Source organism: Lethenteron reissneri, chromosome 64, assembly GCF_015708825.2.
Source record: "Lethenteron reissneri isolate LAM-NWPU_2019-01 chromosome 64, ASM1570882v1, whole genome shotgun sequence".
NCBI classification, from domain to species: Eukaryota; Metazoa; Chordata; class Hyperoartia; order Petromyzontiformes; family Petromyzontidae; genus Lethenteron; species Lethenteron reissneri.
In genome coordinates, this window is record NC_083842.1 from 6364135 (window position 1) to 6386464 (window position 22330).

The 22330-nt window shown below is 46.6% G+C and overlaps 1 long non-coding RNA gene across 1 annotated transcript; it reads left to right on the top strand.

The window, feature by feature from the left end:
• Nucleotides 1-17643: 17643 nt before the first annotated feature.
• LOC133359097 (uncharacterized) lies at nucleotides 17644-18369 on the top strand. The gene is made up of 3 exons (XR_009757149.1): nucleotides 17644-17719; nucleotides 18046-18105; nucleotides 18300-18369. It is a non-coding gene; the product is annotated as an uncharacterized LOC133359097 (long non-coding RNA).
• The last annotated feature ends 3961 nt before the right edge of the window (nucleotides 18370-22330 follow it).

Genomic DNA, 22330 nt, shown 5'->3' on the forward strand with positions numbered 1-22330 from the left:
CTGGTTCTTTCGGTAAAGTCACGTAGAAGGGAAGTAATAAAATAATACAAATAAAACATAATAAAATATTCTTTGCAGGGAATGGATTCTTTGCTCCGCTGCAAGTTTCCCCTCACTACTCTCCCATTGACATATTTCGTTGCTTCCTCTTAGTATCTTTCACACGACGGTCAATGGTACAGTGTATAATAACAAATAGTATAACATTTATATTCTTAATACAATGTACAAAGTAATATATAGTATCGTAATTGTATAGTGAATATACAGCAGTGTGATATACATTAGGGTGGGTAGAATAATACATAGTGTAATATTACAATGTATAAGGTTTAGGGTGGTTTATAGCAATACAGTATATAATTTAATGTTGGGTTTGTCTATGGCAGTATATAGTACGGTGTAGACTCGTGTGATGTAAGATAATAAAGTTTAGATGGAAGCATATTATATTTTTTACGACGTAGAATTGTAATTTATTACTTACTGTTAGTAACTCAGCTTATTGTAGAGTATATTTAGTATACTGATGATACTATGTAGTTTATACTTTAGTTGTTTACGTGGTGGTTTTAGTTACTGCAGCTACATACTATTAACACTCCTTCCCTTTATTAATGCTACCCCTATCCCCTCCCTTTGATGCTGCTAATCCTACATAATGTACGGGCAAAAGTAGTATTAATCACATACCTGCATTTCCCATATCCCCTCCTTTTGATGCTGCTAATCCTGCATAATGCACGGGCATAAGTAGTACTAATCACATACCTGCATTTCCCATATCCCCTCCCTTTCAGGGGCGGTTTCTTCATTAGGGCGATTGGGCGACGCACCACCAATGTCATTCAACCACAGAGTCACGCTAGCCGTCACTGTCAGCCTCTGGATATAGTCCAATCAGCGTCATGTCACGTTCTGTGGAGTACCGCCTCTTTTTGGGCGATTTCCCTCCAGCTGAGAATCGCCCCGAGTGGCCCCATAGACTTACATTCAAAGATGTTTTTTTTCGAACGGGGGCGCTGCAATGCATTCTCTATGGCTTCCGGAAGGGCTCGCCCTAACGTGCTTACGTCATCATACGTGCTTACGTCATCATACGTGCTTACGTCATCATACTTAAGCACGTTTCATCCAACAATATAATTTGTTGCCACCTAGTGGAATATTTAATAAAATAAACTTGAGTGGTTTGTTTTAATAGTGAGTATAGAAACAAACAAGATGTATTGTAAGAGTCACTTTATTTTTCATTAATATTAAAGAAGTGAAGTTGCCTTTACATGCTTAAGCTGTTAATTTATCCATTGCATGGGTGGACCTTATCCTTATCAATCATCCAGACATTTGCCCCCCTTGAGAGATTTTGCAGGAGCCGCCACTGCTCCCTTTGATGCTGCTATTCCTGCATAATGCACGGGCATAAGTGGTACTGGTCGCATACCTGCATTTCCCATGGGTATGCTAGATTCCTCTTGATATGCGAATTCCTTTGTCGGGGCGCTCTTCCCCTTCCAACCCAGCTTAAATATACGCTGCCAATCCTGGTGGTTTTCATTCAGACGCTGTCTTTCTGACAGACCTGTTATTCACCTGAGGACGGCTGCTTGCGTTGTGGCCGAAACCTCGTGAGAATTATTTTATTATGTTTTATTTTTATTATTTTATTACTTCCCTTCTACGTGACTGTACCGAAAGAACCAAGAAGATGAATCCCTGCAGTCACGAAAGCTTTAAATCGAGACTTATTGTTAGTAGCTCAGCTTATTGGAGTGTATGTTGAGTATATTGATTATATTGATGTAGTTTATATTTTAGTTTTTTTCGGTTCACTATATGGTTGTCATTATATAGTGTAGTGTATACCCAGTTACTTAATGTTAATAGCTCAGCTTATTGGAGAGTATATTGAGTACATTGATTACATTGATGTAGTTTATACTTAGTTTTTTTACATCGGTTTATTGTATGGTAGTAGGGTAGAAGCAGTTCTTTAACCTCAATATGCTAAATTCCTCTGTTGATATGTCAACTCCTTTGCCAAGGCGCTCTGCTCCTCCTACCCAGCTTAAAATATGCTGCCAAGCTTAACAGTGTTCATTAGGACGCTGTCTTTCCGACAGCTATGTTCTTCACCTAAGGACGGCTGCTTGTGTTGTGGCCGAAACGTAGTGAGAATTTTATTACGTTTTATTTTTTTTATTTTATAATTTCCCTTCTATGTGACTTCACCGAAAGATCCAAGAATATGAATATATGCATTGTCCTTGAAACTCATTGGTTCACACCAGAGACAGATTTTCTTAGAGCCTCGTCTCATATGGTGTTCGACCTGATGGCGCCAAAAGGCGCACGTGTGGACCAATGAGTTTCAAGGACAATGCATACATTATCAGAGTATTATTTTATGTTTGCATTTTGACTGCAAGTATTGTGGTTAATGTAAACATGATTCCTTGCAAAAGGTGTCAGTTTTGTTTGCCAGAAAAAAGAGGTAAACCCTATTAGTCTTACTTTCTCCTTAAATTGGTCATTATAAATATACTAATTATTGTGCCACCTCACGTTGATATAAACCTACCTTTAAAATATTCACCTTGCAAACATGACATTAATTATGTTTGTGTGCAGAAAACTTTTGTTTTTATTACTTGCTTCTTTTGATAAACTCACGTACGTAAAAACCTCTGATTTTAATCATCGCCTTGGATATATTCAAATTGTTGTGTTTGTGTGCTTACAACTAAATTTTCTAATAAATATACTTAAATATTATTGTTTGTGTGCTCACAAATACTATTTATATATTTACTTGGTCACTATTAATATATTTTTTGTTGCGCCTAAGTCCTTGTGTGCGTGAGTCCATGTGCGTGTCTGCCATCATTTGTGTGTGCCTACATCCGTGTGCGTGTGTTGTATCAGTCTATGTGTGTGCGCGTCGATGCGTGTGTGCATGAGATGATATGTCTGTGTGCCAGTCGATGTGTGTGTTTGAGTCCATGTGTGTGTGTGTGAGTCCATGTGTGTGTGTGTGTGAGTCGCTGTCCGTGTGTGTAAGTCCATGGGTGTGTGTGACTTCATTAGTGTGTGTGTGTGAGTCGACATGTGTGCGTGTCAGTCGATGTGTGTGTGTGTTGGTCAATGTGTGTGCGTGGTGTGTGTGCGTAGACAACTAAGAAATTACAATTAGGTTAGTAAAATTTTAAAATATTTATGTGCGTGTCTAAGTCCATGTGTGCCTGCAATTTGATGTGCGTGTGCGTCGATGTGTGTGTGTTAGTCTATGTGTCTGTATGTGTGAGTCGATGTGTATGTGTGTGAGTCGATGTGTGTGTGTGTGAGAGTCAATATGTGTGTATCAGTCGATTTGTGTGTGTTAGCCAATGTGTGTGCGTGTTGTGTGTGTGCATACACAACTAAGATTTTAAAAATAAGTTAGCACATTTTTAAATATTTAGGTGCGTGTCTAAGTCCATGTTTGCGTGTGATTTGATGTGCGTGTCTGCGTCGATGTGTGTGTGTGAGTCGCTGTGTCTGTTAGTCGATGTGTGTGTGTGTGAGAATCCATGTGTGTGTGCGTGAGTCGATATGTGTGTGTTTCAGTCGATGTGTGTGCATGGCTCCATGTGAGTGTGTAAGTCCATTTCTTTGTGTGTGTGTAAGTCCATGTGTGTGTGTCAGTCAATGTACGTGCGTGTGTATGTGAAATTATAAAAAAATATTGTGCGCGTCTACATCTATGTGTGTGAGTCCATGTATGTGTGTGTGAAAGTCCATGTGTGTTTGCGAGTCGCTATGTGTGTGTGTAAGTAGATATGTCTGTGTGTACGTCGATTTGTGTGTTTGTGTCCATGTGGGTGTGTGTTAATTCATGTGTTCCTGTCAGACGATATGTGTGTGTGTGTCAGTCGATGTGTGCGTGTTAGTCAATGTGTGTGCGTGGTGTGTGTAGACAACTAATATTTCACAATTAAGTTAGTAAATTTCATAATAATAATGTGTCGACGTATATGCGTGCGTGTGATTCGATGTGCGTGTCTGCGTCGCTGTGTGTGTTTTTATGTCGATGTGTATGTGTGTGTGCGTCGATGTGTGTGTGTGCAGGTATACGTGTGTGTGTGCTGGTCTATGCGTGTGTGTCAGTCGATGTGTGTGTGCAAGTCAATGTGCGCGTGGGTCATTGTATGTGTTTGTGTAAGTCAATATATTTGTGTGTGTGAATCCACATGTGTGTGTAAGTCGCTGTGCGTGTGCTTCCATGTGTGTGTGGTGTAAGTTAATGTGTGTGTGTGTGTACGTCGCTGTGTGCGTGTAACTCCATGTGTGTGTATCTAAAGTCGATGTCTGTGTGTGTTAGTCCATATGTGTGTGTGTAAGTCGATGTCTTTGTGTGTGTGGATCAATTACTTTAAGTGTGTGTAGTTTGATGTGTGTGTCTATCTTTTTCGCCCGGGCAACGCCGGGTACTTCCCTCTAGTAAATTGTTATAACGTGTGATTTTATTAGTTTACGTTTGACGGAGGGGAAAAACAAATTGCGCATTTTCGTCCAGGGGCTTAGCGCGTTGCAAGGCGTGCGCAGACAGACAGAGACAGACAGACAAAAAAAATACTTTTATAGGTAAGATTATTATTGTTGTTAGTCAGAGACAAGTAGCTTCTAAACCATGACCACATACGGACTGAATTGTGTTTATATTCCTTGCATTAATCGACACGAACGCGTGTACACACCGAGTACCGCGTGTGCGACTTCTGTGCAGGGTCCATGCTGGGGCTAAGCCGCGTCGCGTGAGGCACGTGGTCACCTATTAAAGCGCTCGCCACAAATGAAGAACCACTAACTTGGTGATATCGTCTAGGAGCATAAACCACCATCACGCCAACTCCGGCCATCCTCGCAGCGGCCTTTGGCTGGCCATCGAACAAAGACGGTCACCGCATCGCGCGCTTTCAGATGCGCTTCTGCGGCTGTCTGGAACGCTCTTTCTTCCCATATTAGGAAGCACTTGGGGATATCTACTTTTAAATCTGGATTGAAAACTAATTTCTTTAGAACTACTTTTTTTAAGTTTGTTGTCCTTCCCCCTCACCTCGAATTATCACGGTTTGTTACGTACGGTGCGAAAGAAGTTCAACATACACACAAAGACAAAGATCCCTCGTATAGCCTGAACAGACTGTTGGGGCAAGTCCTGCTAGCGAGCACCTATGAAGGCCGGCCCAGTCCACGAGGGGGTGGGTGGCCAGCACCACGCCCGGCCGCCTTTGTCTCCCTAGTGGCGATGTTTACACACCGCACCAGGTACTCATTTTGAGCATGATTCGACCACACACAAATACGAGAGTGATCCCCACGAACTGGGTGACATTGGTTAACAGAGCTGAAGCACTGCCCGAGGAGGGGACACATTGTCCGTGTCGGTGTGCCCAGAGTCAAGCAGCAGGCGCGGCGTGACGTGAGTGGTGCAAGGAGGTTCCACAGAGAGGCGGCTGGGTGGCCGGGTGGCCTGCACCGCGGCAGGGCGCTGCTGGGACCCTGCTGGGCTCTCAGGCGACGCGAGCTGATCACCTCGTTCCAGTCAAACTCCCAGCTCATGACGCCAACAGCACGATTTGAATATGAGGTGGAACCGAAAAAGAATCGATTTAGCGTGAGAGATAATTACTTACTACAAATAATAGTTTCATGGAGGAAGTGAAGTGAGTGGATGAAGTAACATGATTATCGTGCTTATGATGGTCTCATTTGTATGGCGTTTCTTGAAAAACAATCACAATTGGATCATCAGGTAATCCACTCACGTCACGGTGGGTTTAGAAATCCACCAAACATCGCGAGCTATCGAGTTGGACGCGTGAATGCACAAGTGAACTATGTGAACCATTTTAATCGCACACCGACACATTTATGAACATGGCAGCCACATGAGGCAGCCCCGTGTACGGCGCATTTTCAGGCAATTGATGCGCTACCACACTTACCATTGAAACTCGTTAAGCACGTAATAGAGAATTCTAGAAAATTATAAAAAAAGAATTCGAATAGCATCTCCATAAAATATGTGTTGTAATTATTTAGTCAAATGGCCCATTGCGCTTCTATGCTCTATAGCAACATTTGCATCGGGATTTGTCTCCCAGGAATCTGTTTTCTACGCCTAATCTTGTCGGATCTCACAATCTAAGCAGGTAGGAGCCTGGTTAGCGCTCGGAATGGGTGACCCACAGCGTTTGCCTGCAGTTCTGAATTAAGGACTTCAAGGGTTGTGAAGTGGAGCACTAAGAAAACTCCAAATACAAACCTGATCCACGAACTGGATTGAGTCTGTGGATTGATCCATCTGTGCAGAGCTTTGAGATGTTCCCCTCATCTGCGTGGGGTTTCGCCATGTCACATGCAGTGCCCATGGGTACTTACCTGGGTAACTTCTTTATTGTCTGCCAGTACATTCCGCAGGGGGGCATTTATAATGCATGAAATGCGTTGAGTCACTGCAAGGAAACCAAACGCACAGGTAACGTTCGTTGCTTTGAGACAGTCGCGGTGTTTGCTCGTGGGTTCCGCACAAACCAAGCCCACACAGCCACCCTACAGTCTAACCAGACACAGAAGAATTCCTCATATTCGCGGCCCTATTACCCATGGCAACTGTAGGGTCCGCAAAATCTCCTCTTATCCGTTGCGCGATGTCTTACTGTTATCCATGGTTTCAGTGATTGTTCCCATAGTGTACTCATCATACATAGTATGTGGGTTGGTGCGGTTCGCACGCTGCACAACGAACCCGGCGACCCGAGCTAGATTTCTTCTCACGACGAATACCAGTGACAAAATGTGAACCGGTCATGGGCCTGCCAGAGGTTACGCACTACTCATTATCCACATTTTTTTCAAGGATAAGAGGATTAATGTGGAAAATCCGTCCTATTATCCAGGGGTTATTCCGCGAATTGTTACCCCGTGCATAAGAGAGGTAAAATCGCGGATAACCCCGCAGATAATAGAAACTGCAATATGCTTCTTCACATCACCGCGGATGAGAGGTGTTCTCCTGTACATAACAGGAAATAATCCTGTGGTCACCACCATTGATTCAATCCAGCCTACCTGCTGATAAGACACTTTGTCCAGAGTTTGCTTGCATTGGTCAATGTTGCTGAAATTATGTATTCTTAGAAGTCCGTGGGGCCAATGGTTTATGTAAAAATGTTTGTTTTTTTGGAGAGAGGGATCAATCTGAAACAAACAAAAATTTGGATCGACCAACATTTTGTATCGCGGTCAAATTTTCTGATTTTTTTGGATGCATCCAAAATCAGGAACACATCTCTGGGGCGTATGGATAAACGGTGTAGCTGCATGATCTCCCTTATGTACCTGTGTACAGGTGTGTGGGTACAGACACATTGTGCAGCTGCTGATAAGAGGCTACAAACAATTGGGAGCGACGCTCTGATCAGGCCAACATGACTGATTTATTTAATAAAATATTGGTGGGAGTTTGCCAACGCAGGACGTGAACCTATTCAACACGAGGCCGGAGTGCCCACGAGTTTGTGTTCTTTACAACACCACGACTGGGTCTGAGGGTCAAAGTCAGGCGTTACAAACAGTCCTCTTATCGGGAAGCCGGTGCGCAGGTAAGTTAGGGGCTTTCCGACAGTCGCAGTGTTGCTACCTCGCCTGTTCCTGAGAAGCCCGGCCCACACAACCGCCCCGCCAGTCCGAGCAGGTACAGCACAGTTCGTGTGGGCATGGCCACCCCCTTATTAATCTGACTAAACGTGTGTGCAGTAGAGACACACAGCATCGCTCTTTGAACTTCCGTATGTACCTGCATATACTGTAGGTGTATGGGTACTAGAGGGTACAGGAACATAGTGTAGCTCTGTGTACTCTCTAATGGACAAGTTGTTTGTATTTATGACTGCAGGTATTGCGGTCTATGCAAACATGACTCCTTGCAAAAAGGTGTCAGTTTTGTTGCCAGATAGAAGGGTAAAGAACCAATTATCATATTTTTACTGGCAAATGAGGTCCCCATAGTGTAGATGCTTGCCCCGAGCTCTCATACTCTGATGGTGCATTGTCCTTGAGTTGTGCGCCTTTTGGCGTCATCTGGTCCAACCCATATGAGACTAGGCTCGAAGGAAAGCTGTCTCGGGTGTGGACCAATCAACTTCAAGGACAGTGCACATTATCAGAGTTATGTCTTTTGTTTGTATTTATGACTGCAGGTATTGCGGTCTATGCAAACATGACTCCTTGCAAAAAGGTGTCAGTTTTGTTGCCAGATAGAAGGGTAAAGAACCAATTATCATATTTTTACTGGCAAATGAGGTCCCCATAGTGTAGATGCTTGCCCCGAGCTCTCATACTCTGATGGTGCATTGTCCTTGAGTTGTGCGCCTTTTGGCGTCATCTGGTCCAACCCATATGAGACTAGGCTCGAAGGAAAGCTGTCTCGGGTGTGGACCAATCAACTTCAAGGACAGTGCACATTATCAGAGTTATGTCTTTTGTTTGTATTTATGACTGCAGGTATTGCGGTCTATGCAAACATGACTCCTTGCAAAAAGGTGTCAGTTTTGTTGCCAGATAGAAGGGTAAAGAACCAATTATCATATTTTTACTGGCAAATGAGGTCCCCATAGTGTAGATGCTTGCCCCGAGCTCTCATACTCTGATGGTGCATTGTCCTTGAGTTGTGCGCCTTTTGGCGTCATCTGGTCCAACCCATATGAGACTAGGCTCGAAGGAAAGCTGTCTCGGGTGTGGACCAATCAACTTCAAGGACAGTGCACATTATCAGAGTTATGTCTTTTGTTTGTATTTATGACTGCAGGTATTGCGGTCTATGCAAACATGACTCCTTGCAAAAAGGTGTCAGTTTTGTTGCCAGATAGAAGGGTAAAGAACCAATTATCATATTTTTACTGGCAAATGAGGTCCCCATAGTGTAGATGCTTGCCCCGAGCTCTCATACTCTGATGGTGCATTGTCCTTGAGTTGTGCGCCTTTTGGCGTCATCTGGTCCAACCCATATGAGACTAGGCTCGAAGGAAAGCTGTCTCGGGTGTGGACCAATCAACTTCAAGGACAGTGCACATTATCAGAGTTATGTCTTTTGTTTGTATTTATGACTGCAGGTATTGCGGTCTATGCAAACATGACTCCTTGCAAAAAGGTGTCAGTTTTGTTGCCAGATAGAAGGGTAAAGAACCAATTATCATATTTTTACTGGCAAATGAGGTCCCCATAGTGTAGATGCTTGCCCCGAGCTCTCATACTCTGATGGTGCATTGTCCTTGAGTTGTGCGCCTTTTGGCGTCATCTGGTCCAACCCATATGAGACTAGGCTCGAAGGAAAGCTGTCTCGGGTGTGGACCAATCAACTTCAAGGACAGTGCACATTATCAGAGTTATGTCTTTTGTTTGTATTTATGACTGCAGGTATTGCGGTCTATGCAAACATGACTCCTTGCAAAAAGGTGTCAGTTTTGTTGCCAGATAGAAGGGTAAAGAACCAATTATCAAGTGTATGGGTATTAGAACCCAGGCACAGAGGTGAGTTATACACCCTATGCAAATGCATTTTGCCACTGCTGACAGGATTCGTCTTAAAGGTTTTAGGAAAGAAATTCTGCAGTATCTGTCACGGCGAGTCTAACGTTACCTGGTTGTCGACCTCATACCTACGCATGTAATTGCAACTATATCCGTCTAACCTGTGGCGGAGGTGTTTTAAATATTAGAAACATAAAAAAGAGTGAACGTGTCATGTAGCCTGTACATTATGCATGGTGGAAAATTATTTGTTTATTCCCAAAGAATGTTGTGCCGCTCCCCACCCACCCTCCACCCAAGCCACGTATTTCGCGCAAGGCGATAGCAGAGGGAGGTGCGGGAGGGAAATAGAGGAAGAAGAGATGGAGAGGAATGGAGAGGAGTGGGGAGATAGTGAAAGGGCGTGAAACGGAGAGGAGAAAGAGGCAAAGCGACAAGCAGTGGGAGTGAGGATTAGGGAGAGGCAAGAGACATTGAGATGGGAACGGGAGAGGTGGGAAAGACAAGAGCGAGGGTGAGAGGTGAGGAAGAGGGAGAAAGGTAGAGTAGATAGAGAGCGGGGAGGGAAGTGGGTGTAACAGTGGTGGGAGGAAAATTATTTAGGAGAGGTAGAAGAGGGGCAGGAGAAGAGAGAATCTGATTGATGCAGTGACATGAGAAATCTATATACATTGTGAATTACAGTACAGAGAAGGCACGTGAACGGTGGAGAGAGATATGGTTCTATGTAAAAATCTAAGTTTTGCTGGCTAGCTGGCTAGGAGGGACGTACAGATGGTCACCTCCAAAAGACATTGGGGTTGCTATAGGTAAATATGGTTTCTGGGGCCCATGAAGTGAGGACATGTTCTATAATTAATAGGGTAAGTACCAGGTACCGTGTGGACATAGTCATGGATTCATCAGGAAGGAAGCCTTGGTAAGAGAAGTGGCAAGGCTTTTGGAGGGGAAGAGAGAGGCTTGGGATTCTACTTGAGGTTCTTTACGGTGCTCAATTGATCCGGCGGCACAGGGAGAGTTTTGACCTTTGGTGATTGAACAAATATTTGCCATTTTGCGTCTGGATCATAGTCTGGAAGAACATTGTAGAAAAAGATTGTGCTTCTGCGCATTTTATTTACCAATAACATTTTTAATAAATAAAATTTCACCCAATTATTATAATTTGCAATGTTCATTGTCTTATGGATGACAATCCATTTTATATTTTTTTACAATTTGAGCATTTTATAGTAAAAATTAATGGAGTTATGGGAAATGACTATTCTACGATATGGTCTCAACATTAATTGACAACCAGGTAACTTTGAATGTGCTGTGAGAGATATGTTGAGAATTTTTAATATAAGGTCTCTCAGGTTATATCTCCATAATGTGCAAATAGTCAGTCGTGCACTTGCTGCTGGAACACAACTCATTTTCTCAGAACACATCCCTGTTCAGCATATGGTTTATTATAGATACACGTGAGGGGTGAGGATAGGAGCTCACCACAGTCCACATACAACACCAAGGAGACCACTGACATTTCTTCACCCCGTGATGTCGCGTTATTATCTATCCACCTAATGTCCTTGTGACAAATGTGGACTTTGTCAAGTGGGTTTAGTATAATTGAGTTGTTAAATGTTTTACGCGTTTAGGGTATGTGGCAAGTGCACTTTTCACATGAACGTTGTAAAATTTGAGTGGGCATACCGTGCTAAAGAGAATGTATTCATTGCTGTGATGTTGCCGTCTCGAGTTAATCCCTCACGAGGTTTATCTGAAAATCCTTAGGCATCCGCCTTTATGCATTGATGATAGCGTGCCTGTTCAATATGTAATTGGTTATTTTCGATATTCATTTGACTAGAGTTCAATTTTCATAATTTATTTGATTATAAGTAGTCTGTCCCAGAATCTAATTAATAGTATGTATGTGGTCGATGAGAGAGAAACCTTTCCTGAACACAGTTTGTACAATTTAGGTAAACAAAGGAATACATCTGGACAACACATTCGAGTTTGAATACCTAGGGCAGTGATTGAAAATTTGATCTCATGCTGAAAATTGAGAAAGCATGGAGATAGGCATTAAAACAATAAATGAATGAAGAGACAGGAAAAGGGCCATGTATATTAGAGAAAATAAGCACATTGCATGGATTGGGCAGGCCAAATCAAGGGAAGTGATGCTGGCTGGAAAATGCATGGGAAAACGTCCATCGTGGAGATGGAGCAAGGATGTTGGATTGTGTGCAGGACCTAATTGGATTGTTGCATTGGAAGACCATGAGAGATGGTCACGGATTAGGGAGGCCTTTATCCAGCAGTGATCATGCATTACTGATGACCCATCTTGAAATCATAATAATCACTTTAGCTTGGTGACTGTCTCACACGCTACAGCTCTGGTGCTCTAGTTTTGCCTTGTAGCTCTGTTTCCTGTATCCTACCATTGCTTTGTCGTGATACAGGAGCAGGCTAAGACTGTAAAGGTTTATGTGAATAAATAATTGTATATACATTGAGTCATGAAAGCATTCATCACGCAAGCCATCAATCATGTGGCTGTAAAGGACAATGCTGCCACCTGCAGTCTGTTGCCCTAAGTCTGGTCGTACAAGGTGAGAGATCGGATATGGAAGCCGGTAGCATGGACTGAAAAAACGTACTGCAAAGGAAAATAAATCACACAATTAGACATGGTAAATGTGTAATGTGAACCTTGCCACTGGTTTAAACATCTCAAAAGGTCCGCATTACAGCAATGCCCTTTACTCAGTCAATTTTAGCTGGGCAAAGACAGAAATTGATCTGTCTACTGTATCCAAGCTCACTCCGTGGCAAGTGACCTCATATCGCTAAGTTGTGCGGTCACTTGAAATTATTGTTTGGGTCCAACTGAAGCTTCTGTGATAATGCAATAACACGAAAGCACAAATTGATACGAAATAGTCGGGGTCTTCTTGCTGAATCTCAGTGCTGCTCCTCTGCACCAGCAACTGTGAGTAGCAGCAGCGGGAATCCCACATCATTGCCATGGCCAGTCTATCCAAAGACGACCCCTGTTGGCTTTCTACCACGTGATAGCGATTTTATCGACCTTGGAGGGTGATGAGGCAACACCTTGACCCGGATGAGGACTCTCAACCGCCCATTGGTGAGTTGAGGGCTCTAGAAAAAAATCCACCCTGCCAAGCACCACGATGATCACACCCATTACATGTGTTGCACCGTATGCATGCAATCTTATTATTTAATGATAATAATGACACGGGGATTAACCAGGAGTAGACAGCTCGTAAGTAGCAAAGGAGCAAACGCATCTACATAGAAACTCCACAGGGATTAACAAGGCGTACACAGCGATAATCATGCGCGTATACGTAACTACTCAGACACTACACAGCTACAGTATTTAAAAGTACACAGTGACTAGCAAGGAGACACATTCGTCTATATAGACAATACACAGGGATTCTCAACGCGTAGACAGTGACTAGCAAGGGAGTACCCGTGGAGTGGCATGGCGTTGGAAGAAGAGATGGGCCTGTATATGTTTAGCCACTTGTAACGAGTTAATGTCCGCTTAATCGATGGTATGTATGGTAGATCGGAGGTCCATTGCCATCTTCTCCATGACGAGGGTATCAATTCGCTCCTCCCCCATCTTGGGGTACGCTGCCTTCGCCAACTTTAGCAGGGAGCTCTGGTAGGCGAGGGGAGTTTCGTGCTCCCTGCGCCGTCTATCCACGAAGCGGTGGCGGATGGTCGCTGCTGAAGCGCTTGCTGCAGGGTGGCGCGATCTGCAGGCGCCGCAGTGAGGAAGGCCGCCAGCGCTTCGTCGTCGAGTGCCGATGGTAGAGCTTGAAGCGCCACCTCTTCTGACCACCCCGACATTTTAGCGCTTGTGGTGAACCTGCGCTGGAAGGCGGCCCAGTCGCCTTCTGAAGCGGAACACTCCTTGAGTGCCGGCAGCCTCTGCTGTAAAGACTGTGGCTTCGTGGACGAGCCGTAGACGAGCCGCAGTCGGTGTGGTGGGAGCAGCCAGTGCAGTGGCAGTGGCGGCCGCTTGTGGCTGCCGCGCAGGCAATGACGCGGAAATTGACGCCGATTGGCGAGTCGTAACAGCAGCCAATTTTGAATCGTCCGCGGGCGTTGCTGATGGTGAGGCCGTGATGGCGATTTCAGCTGCTGGTCCGCCGAGATGCAGGTTGTTTAAAAAAGATGCTGCAGCCTGCAGGAGGTCGGCGACACGCGCGTGTGTCGTGCGTAACGTCTCCTGCGACGGCGGCGGGGTGTTCGATGGACGGCCGGCGTACTGCGCTGGGGGAGGCATGCCCTCGGTCCTCCCCCGTGAGCTGTCAGAAGGCAGCAGCGCGTCTTCGGCATAATCCTCCTGCGTCCCGGTACGTTGGACTCTGCTTCTTGTTTCCATTTTAAAAAAAGATTATTATTTATTTATGTATTCTTCTTCCAGTTACTTTTTGTAGCACGAATTCGTGGGCACTTCTGACACCAATGTAGTGAATTCCGGAGACACTTGTAGACGCCGCGTTCTTTATTACTTGCAACACACTAACTACTGTAAGCTAACTACTCGTGCAGCCTATCTCACGTATCTCCTCCACACAGCCTATCATACGCCGCCTACGTAGTGTGTCTACCCCGGCTACGCTCCAGGTCCTCCGGCTATAATACCCTACGGGAGGCTGTCTGACCTGACCCAGCCAAGGTACAGATCCAACCACTGGCTCCTCAGACCCGGCCCTTACAAGGATATCAGGTAAGAGAGTCCCAGGGTCCACCACTGGCCTCACAGAGCCCCGGCCCTTAAAAGGATAGCGGAGCTAGGGGTCCAGGGTCATACACCAGCAGGTCTTCAGGCTTCGGTCTTCAACTTCAACTGCCACGAACCTCTCCAGATGTCCGCTTTATACACACTTCTCAGCCGAGGGGCGGGGCTCTGTGGGATCGTAGAACACCCCGCATCCCCCACCCGTTGGGACGGGCTGCCGGGGATCCTAGAACCCCCCACAGTCCCCAACCGCTCCTGGGCTGTCTGCCGTTGCAGGCAACTGCAGCCGCAGCCCCCAGTCGTTGGGAGGGGCTGCGGGGGATCCTAGAACCCCCAAATCATAATTAAATTAAGTTACTGTGCGGTCTTTAGTGTAGGACATGAAACCCCTGTGGTGAGTTTCTGTTTGAAGAGTGCGATGTTCGTGCGTCAACGTCCTCATGTCAAATTCACAAACCATTTGGGGACGTGACCATTTCAAACAAGCAAATAAGAAAACAGCCGTGGGAGAGAGAGAGCTAATTTAGCGTCTAGAGAACGCCCAGTTGCCCACACGCAGTATCGCCTGCTTCGCTTATTCACGAGTGGTAGAGGGCTCAGATATGGGCCACGGTCAGAGGACGTCACTCACAAGTGGAAGCTTGCCAGCTCAAGTCCCAGCTGGGCGGGTCAACACAGTTCAGTTCAGTACCCATAGAATGACCACCACGTTGCGGGAATTGAACAGCAGTAAACGCATTGAGGGGCTGATCCCCCGCTATAGTCAATGTGCTCCATGTGCCGGCTGCCCAGTGGCACCGCTCAGGGCCAACCCGGCGTGATCCTCGCTCCCTCGCAGGGGAGACGCCACTGCTGTCCATAGCCACAGGCACAGCACGTAGTCGTAGCCGTAGCGGTGATCGGCGCACCACCGCGATGTGAACTCTGCAGCCCGAGGTCCATTCCCACGCCACGGCCAACGTCGGCGGCGAGTGGCATCTCAACCGGTCCTGGCACCTTCACGAACCTACAATGACCAGGGTGGTGAAGTATGGTCAAACAACACCCATGACCGACACGGCGTGGGGAGGCCTTTGTTCACAAATTGACTGTAAATTGTTTTGCATTCACTTCAGCTCCCCCTTAATTACAGAGCCTTCCACTGTGAATGTCACAAAATGATGCCCAGTAATGCCTGAATTGTGTCTCCCATAAAATAAAGTCGTTAACTCGCACAGCTACGTAGGGGTCGTCATTAGTACAGTCTTGAAGTTCATTATATAAAGTACTTTAGGAATAAGAAAAGTCTATACAATATGGTGGTTGATAAAATGTGTTTCTTCGCCATTGTGAGATTCAACAAAAAGTGCCACTCCATCTGCTGCTGTGAAATGTAAAACACCACACGGGTTGCATTCATATTCAGTAGCTCCTGTGAACACAATGTGTGTGCTGCGTGAGCTCTGGCGAGGCTTGCAAGGAACTGAGGGGTTTTGAACAATTCCCATACGGCCTGAAGCACCGCTCCCCATGCGTTTCAGGCAAATTGTCAGGCACCGTGCAGTAGAGCGGCACGCACTCCCGGTGTGTGTTCCACTGCCCAAGGAGACACTCGTGTATCGTACTGCATCGCGCTGTGATAGCCTGAGCTGTGTGGGTCAGTGTGAGGAGGGGAGCCCCACCGGACGTGGAAGTGGAGATGGGGTCACAGCGGGGTATGGGTGAGACCGGGGGTGCCTGGCTGTTTGGATGAGTGATAGTGCAGTGGTTAGCGCACCGTGCTCTGAACCTGGTGACCTGAGACTGATGCTCGACCACGGTAGCAATCGGTGGGGAGTAATCTCTGAACCAGTTCTGGGCCTCCGTTGTTCAATGTGTAAACATCAGCACTGGGTAGCCACACGACCCACTCATATGACACGTCAGCCTTCATAGGCGGCTGTACTAGCGGTGCGTGGCTTGTGGTTCTCCCTTCCTCCCAATGCAGCTGAAGCCCTGCTGAAGCGGCCGCACGCCTCCGACGACCTTGTGAGTGAGTATCTCTCCTCCAATCCCACCACGGCTGACCAACCCTCACCCACCCATCCACACCTCCTCTGTCGTGTCTCCAGCGTGACCCATCCGTTGGTGTTCCCATGCCATCTCAACTGCCCAGGCCCGACTTCCACCATAATAAAAAAGCCTTGAGAGGCAACTGGCTCTTGCCACAACTTGGTAAAGGCCACCACTGGCCAACTCGAGTGTATTTTACAGGAGCCAAGAGGACAGTTGGTCTCTTACTGGTAGGAACGAAGTGAACCAGCCTAAAATAGATTATATCGTCCGTCCGTCCGATGTCCGCTTAGGTATAGCAACATCGCCCCCTACTGCAAACACTTGGCAGGACCCTACAAAAACCTTTAGACTCAGTGACGCTTTCCTGGCTAAACAAGTGTAACATTCCCTTATAATTCCCTGAGATAGCTTTTAATTAAAACATTTTTTCTGGCTAAACAAGTGTAACATTCCCTTATAATTCCCTGACATAGCTTTTAATTAAAAAATTTAAATTAAAAATTAACTCACAGCGGCCTAAAGCCTACAGCTAGGCCTAAAGCCTAGAACTAGGCCTCAAACTCTCCCTTCGTATCGTACCCCCGCGTGTGTGAAAGGGAGTTAATGTTTAACAATGTTACATTCCCTGATGTTTTTAAATAGAAACATTTACATTTAAAGCTTTTACATTAATAATTAAAACATTTAAATTAAAAATTAACTCACAGCGGCCTAAAGCCTACAGCTAGGCCTAAAGCCTAGAACTAGGCCTCAAACTCTCCCTTCGTATCGTCCGATTAGGTGTAGCAACATCGCCCCCTACTGCAAACACTTGGCAGGACCCTACAAAAACCTTTAGACTCAGTGAGGCTTTCCTGGCTAAACAAGTGTAATAATACATTATGTTTATATTCTTTGGTTATTCGTTCCTACCAGCCCACCCCGCAGGGACCTGTTTATTTAACCTGAACAAACTCACCACCATCGCCAAAACCATCAAAGCACTTCCCAAACTTCACCTGACCAATAACAACCCCCGTGCTTCAGAGTCACGGACATTTATGTCTGTGAGATATTGTACACAGATATTGGATTATTGTTTTGAAATTAGCTAACATCACAAAGCAGGACCGTCCTAAAGAATAAGCGCCAGACTGAGCAAGGTTTACCTGGGTTGAATAATTGTCACTGTTCTTCGAGAGCGCGCTATCATTGCTGTGAGTGCCTCTGTGTGTGAGCGTTTTTCAGTCGCGTCTCTGTGCGTCCACTGTGCAGAATGCGCGCTCAGCAGCTGCTTCAACAACACGGAGTGCTTCCACAACTACCACCACGAGCTCGCTCAGAACCCCGGTGAGCAGGGAGGGTCCTTCCTTCCCCCCGCTACCCCCCACCCACCCCTCCACAGCTCCCATTCCCCCCACCTACTCCCCCGTGAGCCGAGGCTGGGCCGTGTTGTGAGCGCCCTGGAGACTGAGAGCGCGATTCCCGTGTAGGGCAGGGGGACTGATTAGGGCTGTAGATACACCGCGTCTATCCATCGATTCATTCCGACTCTTAATGCTCACGATACATGCATCGACATGCTTGCATAACAATTCGTGTTTTTATATATTAATATGTCTGTGTGTGGATATATCTCACTGGGTGCCCTGTGTGTGTGTGTGCCTCGTGTGTAGCGTCTCACCGGGTGTTCAACCTCACGCTGTGCGCGTTCGTCTCCACCGACTACCCACTCGGTGAGTCCCGCACCGCGAGCCCCACGCGGGACACACAGACAACACCCAAGTATTTGTTTTTAAAAACTTAAGCCACGTTCCTAAGCATAGCACCCGGGCCAGGATGAAAGCCTGGAGTGAGTGGCTGAGCGGTGGTCGTGCCTCACCGCGTGCTCGTGCTGTCTCCTTCTTGGTGTCGTTGTCCATCGGTGCAGAGTGCGACCATCGCAACTGCACCCTGGACATCGCCGCCTGCAAGCACCTGGACACGGCGAGCATGCCGGGTACGAGTGCGCACACACGCACACGCGACTTGGAGCGCACGCAAGCACGAGTACACACAACACGCGCCGTCAATGCTCTCTGCACACACGTGGAAGCGGTCGCGTGGGAATCGTTGAAGTGTCATATAGCCAAATTATGTGCGTATAGAGGTGGAGTGGCGGTGCAGTGGTTAGCGCACTGCGCGACGTAACCCGGCAAGTTCGATTTCCAGCCACGGCTAACATCGGTGGCGAGCGGCATCTGACCCGTCACTGGGTTTCCCGTCAATTCAACCAGCAGTGGCCAGCGTGGTGAAGTATGGCTAAACAACCCCCGTGACCGACGGCGCAGGGGTCATTTCATCCAACAGTGGACGGACAAAGCGCTGTTCACTGCCATGGTTGATGTGCCACTCCTCGCTTGCATGGAACGGTTTCCCCTGCAGTGGAGAGTGCAGGGCGAGTGTCCCTGCACGGCGCTGAGTGGGGACCGCGCGTGGGGCGGGGCTCACGCCGGGCCCCTCCCCCTTTAAAACGACTCTGGCCGCGACGGTGGTGCGCTCGTGTGAATGCGTGTGTGTTGACACTCTGTGTGTGTGTTGACACTCTGTGTGTGTGTGAATGTACGTGTGTGGGTTGACACTCTGTGTGTGTTGACACTCTGTGTGTGTGTGTTGACACTGTGTGGGTGTTGACACTGTGTGTGTTGACACTCTGTGTGTGTGTGTTGACACTCTGTGTGTGTGAATGTATGTGTGTGTGTTGACACTCTGTGGGTGTTGACACTCTGTGTGTGTGTTGACACTCTGTGTGTGTGTTCGTTCTGGTGGTTCCGGTGGTACTGGTTCTGCTCATCCTCTACTTGCGAAGACGTGAGAACCAGCGCTTCAGATGTATTCACACAAAAAACATAGATTCCCCGTATAGCCTTAACAGACTGTTGGAGCAAGTGCTGTTAGCGAACACCTATGAAGGCTGGGATGGCACACGAATGATGGGTGGGTGGCCAGCACCACACCTTTGTCTCCATAGTGGTGATGTTTACACACCGCACCAGGTACTTCTTTGAGGCTGAGTCGACATAGGGGAGGCCCAGAACCGGTTCAGATCATCACTGGTGTTGGCCGTGAGCAGGAATCGAACTTGAGTCACCTGGTTTGTAGCGCAGATGTTGCTCTGTGTCTTTGTCACAAAGATACACACACTCACACACACGTGCATGTGCACACACACACGTGCATGTGCACACACGAACAGGACAGGCTGTACTGCTCTGAGAGCAGCTCGGGACATTCGGTGCTTCCCCTGCACTTCCAGTGACAACATCACCGAGAAACATGGCTTCAGGAGCAACCTCGCCGAGCGCAGCACCTTCAGAAGCAACCTCACCGAGCACCGCACCTCCAAGAGGAGACAAGAGCTTGGATAAGTTCCCATGGTGGTGATGTCTATCTGAGTCACCGTCCCAGCCACTCGCCTCGGCTGGCAGCACGCTGTGCCTCCTCCCACTGCGGTTTAATGTTGGTGTTGCTTAAATTTAACTTATTTTCAAAGTTTTGTTATGATTCAGTCTTTAGTTTTAGGCTCGAGTTTAACTATTTTATTTGTTAACTTTAGGTTAAGGCACCGGCGTATGTTGTATTTATTGTCGTAAAATTTTACATTTTCATATTATTCGGTCAGCGTTCCCCAAATTTACTAATTTTTATTTTATAAGAAGTCTGAGTTAGAATGTTGCCATCCTCACACAACAGCACTCATTGCTGTTGGTATTCCTGAGCCAGTGTTGTAAATTCCACAGTAACAGGTCAGGGAGCACTTTCTCAATATCACAACCGCGACTGACTTCCTACAAACCAATTTTACAAACTCCAATGGGAATATAGATTCGTTCAGTTCCTGCCCGAACAGGATTTCAACTTGCGGCCTGTCATGGTGAGTTGAGCTCTCAAACCACGATGCCATCGGATGCCTCCATGTCGGATATCGGCACCATCATCGCCACCGGTCCCTTAACCGTGGCACTGTGGGGGCTCCAGTGATGCTTTGGCGTTCAACTCTTTCCACCTCTCGCAGTCAACGTCTGTGACTGACCCCCTAATGGTCATGTCACCTCCACGCGAAGTTATTCACCCGAACAATGGGCGGTGCGTGGCAGTCGTTGGAAGCACCGCATCTCTAAAGATGATTCCAAGACTCACAGCTATAGAATGTAAATTACTACTGTTCATGCAATCGACAACAGTAATATATAAATCATTATATCAACAGCATTATGTTTCAAAAAATATTACAAGCAAACTGAGGCCGTTATGGTAATGTGAGCCGGCACAGGAAGCAGCAGGATCTGATCGTAAAATGAGATCTCAATTCACCACACGTGGCATCTCGTGGCACAAGGCTAATTGTCTCAGACCGTTACAGTTCTGATTAAATACTTCTCGTCCTGCGATTATTGCGGTTGGCTGTGTACGGTGCGAAAAAAGTTAAGCATACGTACGTAGAGAATGCAGCATTAATTGTCGTGAATTAACAGGATTTCTCCAAGTGGAGTTGACTTCAATAACTCTGCCACCTAGCGACCCAACATCCCCTATCAGTTGTCAACCATCGCTCCCTGTGCCCTCTCATCTCGCCCCAACCTCTCTACTCCTCCCCTCTCTCTCACGGGCAGCCGTTTCCCTCCACAAGCACAAATCGTGAGGATGTTGCGAGTTCGACAGCGACATCCCACATGTCACCAAAGCTGTTACACATTACCTGGCACGTGTCACTTTGAGGACATTCATATTGGTCAGCCAATGTCAGATTATTAGTTTGTAATATTTAAGAAAAGTGTGTTTTGCAATGGATATATGAAGTTACATATTTTCTTGGTGGGGGTGTTAATCCCCAGAATAGCACGCGCCGTTCATTGCGTATTAGCAGATGCGTTCATGACGTCTGACCATAAATCATAAAACCGTGAACACTCAGACTGTGGGCTTGCAGAGTCGGTGTTCGGTGCTGCAGTGCGTCCTGTGTAGGGTACCCTGTTTTTCTCCATTAAGGCCAAATGTGCTCATTATTAATTTAAAATGTTATTTATATAGTTTTTAATGTATATACAGTACAACCTTGCATATCTGACCGTCATCTATCCACTGCCCAATTAACCACCCAGCGCTGTGCTTGTGCACGGTGTAGCGGTCATCTTCGATTGATGCTCACATATCTGACCTTTACACAAATCTGACCTTCACACAAATCCACCTGTAGCTCAGTCTGACGCAAGTCAGATATGTGATGCACTAACAGAAAAGAAAACCACATCGGTGCGACCACCACAGCAAACACGAGCACGTTCTGCAGGGTGCGCAGTGGCAATTCAGTGGCTGACTGGGGCTGCCTGATGCATGGCTGCGCAGCGTGGAGATGCAACTCAAGGCGAGGCAGCGTCGTGCCCCGTGATATTTTTGAGCTGCTGGAGCGCCATTATTTCGCCTATTTGGTTCACTTTTAAGGGATCGCGAAACCCCTATTGTATGTGGGACACGGTACATCCACCACGCTATCTCAAGGATACCCTACAGTCACCACAATCACCTCTGGGCATGCATACAATGGTGGGAGCAAGCAAGGCCATGAGGGCTTTGGTCGACAACCCTCCCACGAATGTTAATTCAATGTCAGAATCTCTGTCTTCAAGCGGTGCTTATCTCTGTGGAAAACAAATTCCACGTTTTTGTGGTGGTGGTGGTGGTGGTGGTCAGTACCTCGCTATAACGACGACTGTTGACGTCCCACAATGCGGTACTCATTTTAACCACACTGGAGCAATGATGGGCTGATAGGCCTCGGCAAGGTAAGGTAATTTACCCTTTTTACCGGGTAAAATGGTAAAGATAAAGGTGTCGACACCTTTACCTTTAAGGTAAAGGGTAGGGTAAAGGTAGCGCGGAAGAATTACCCGGTAGGGTAAAGGTAGAGTGAAATATTACCCG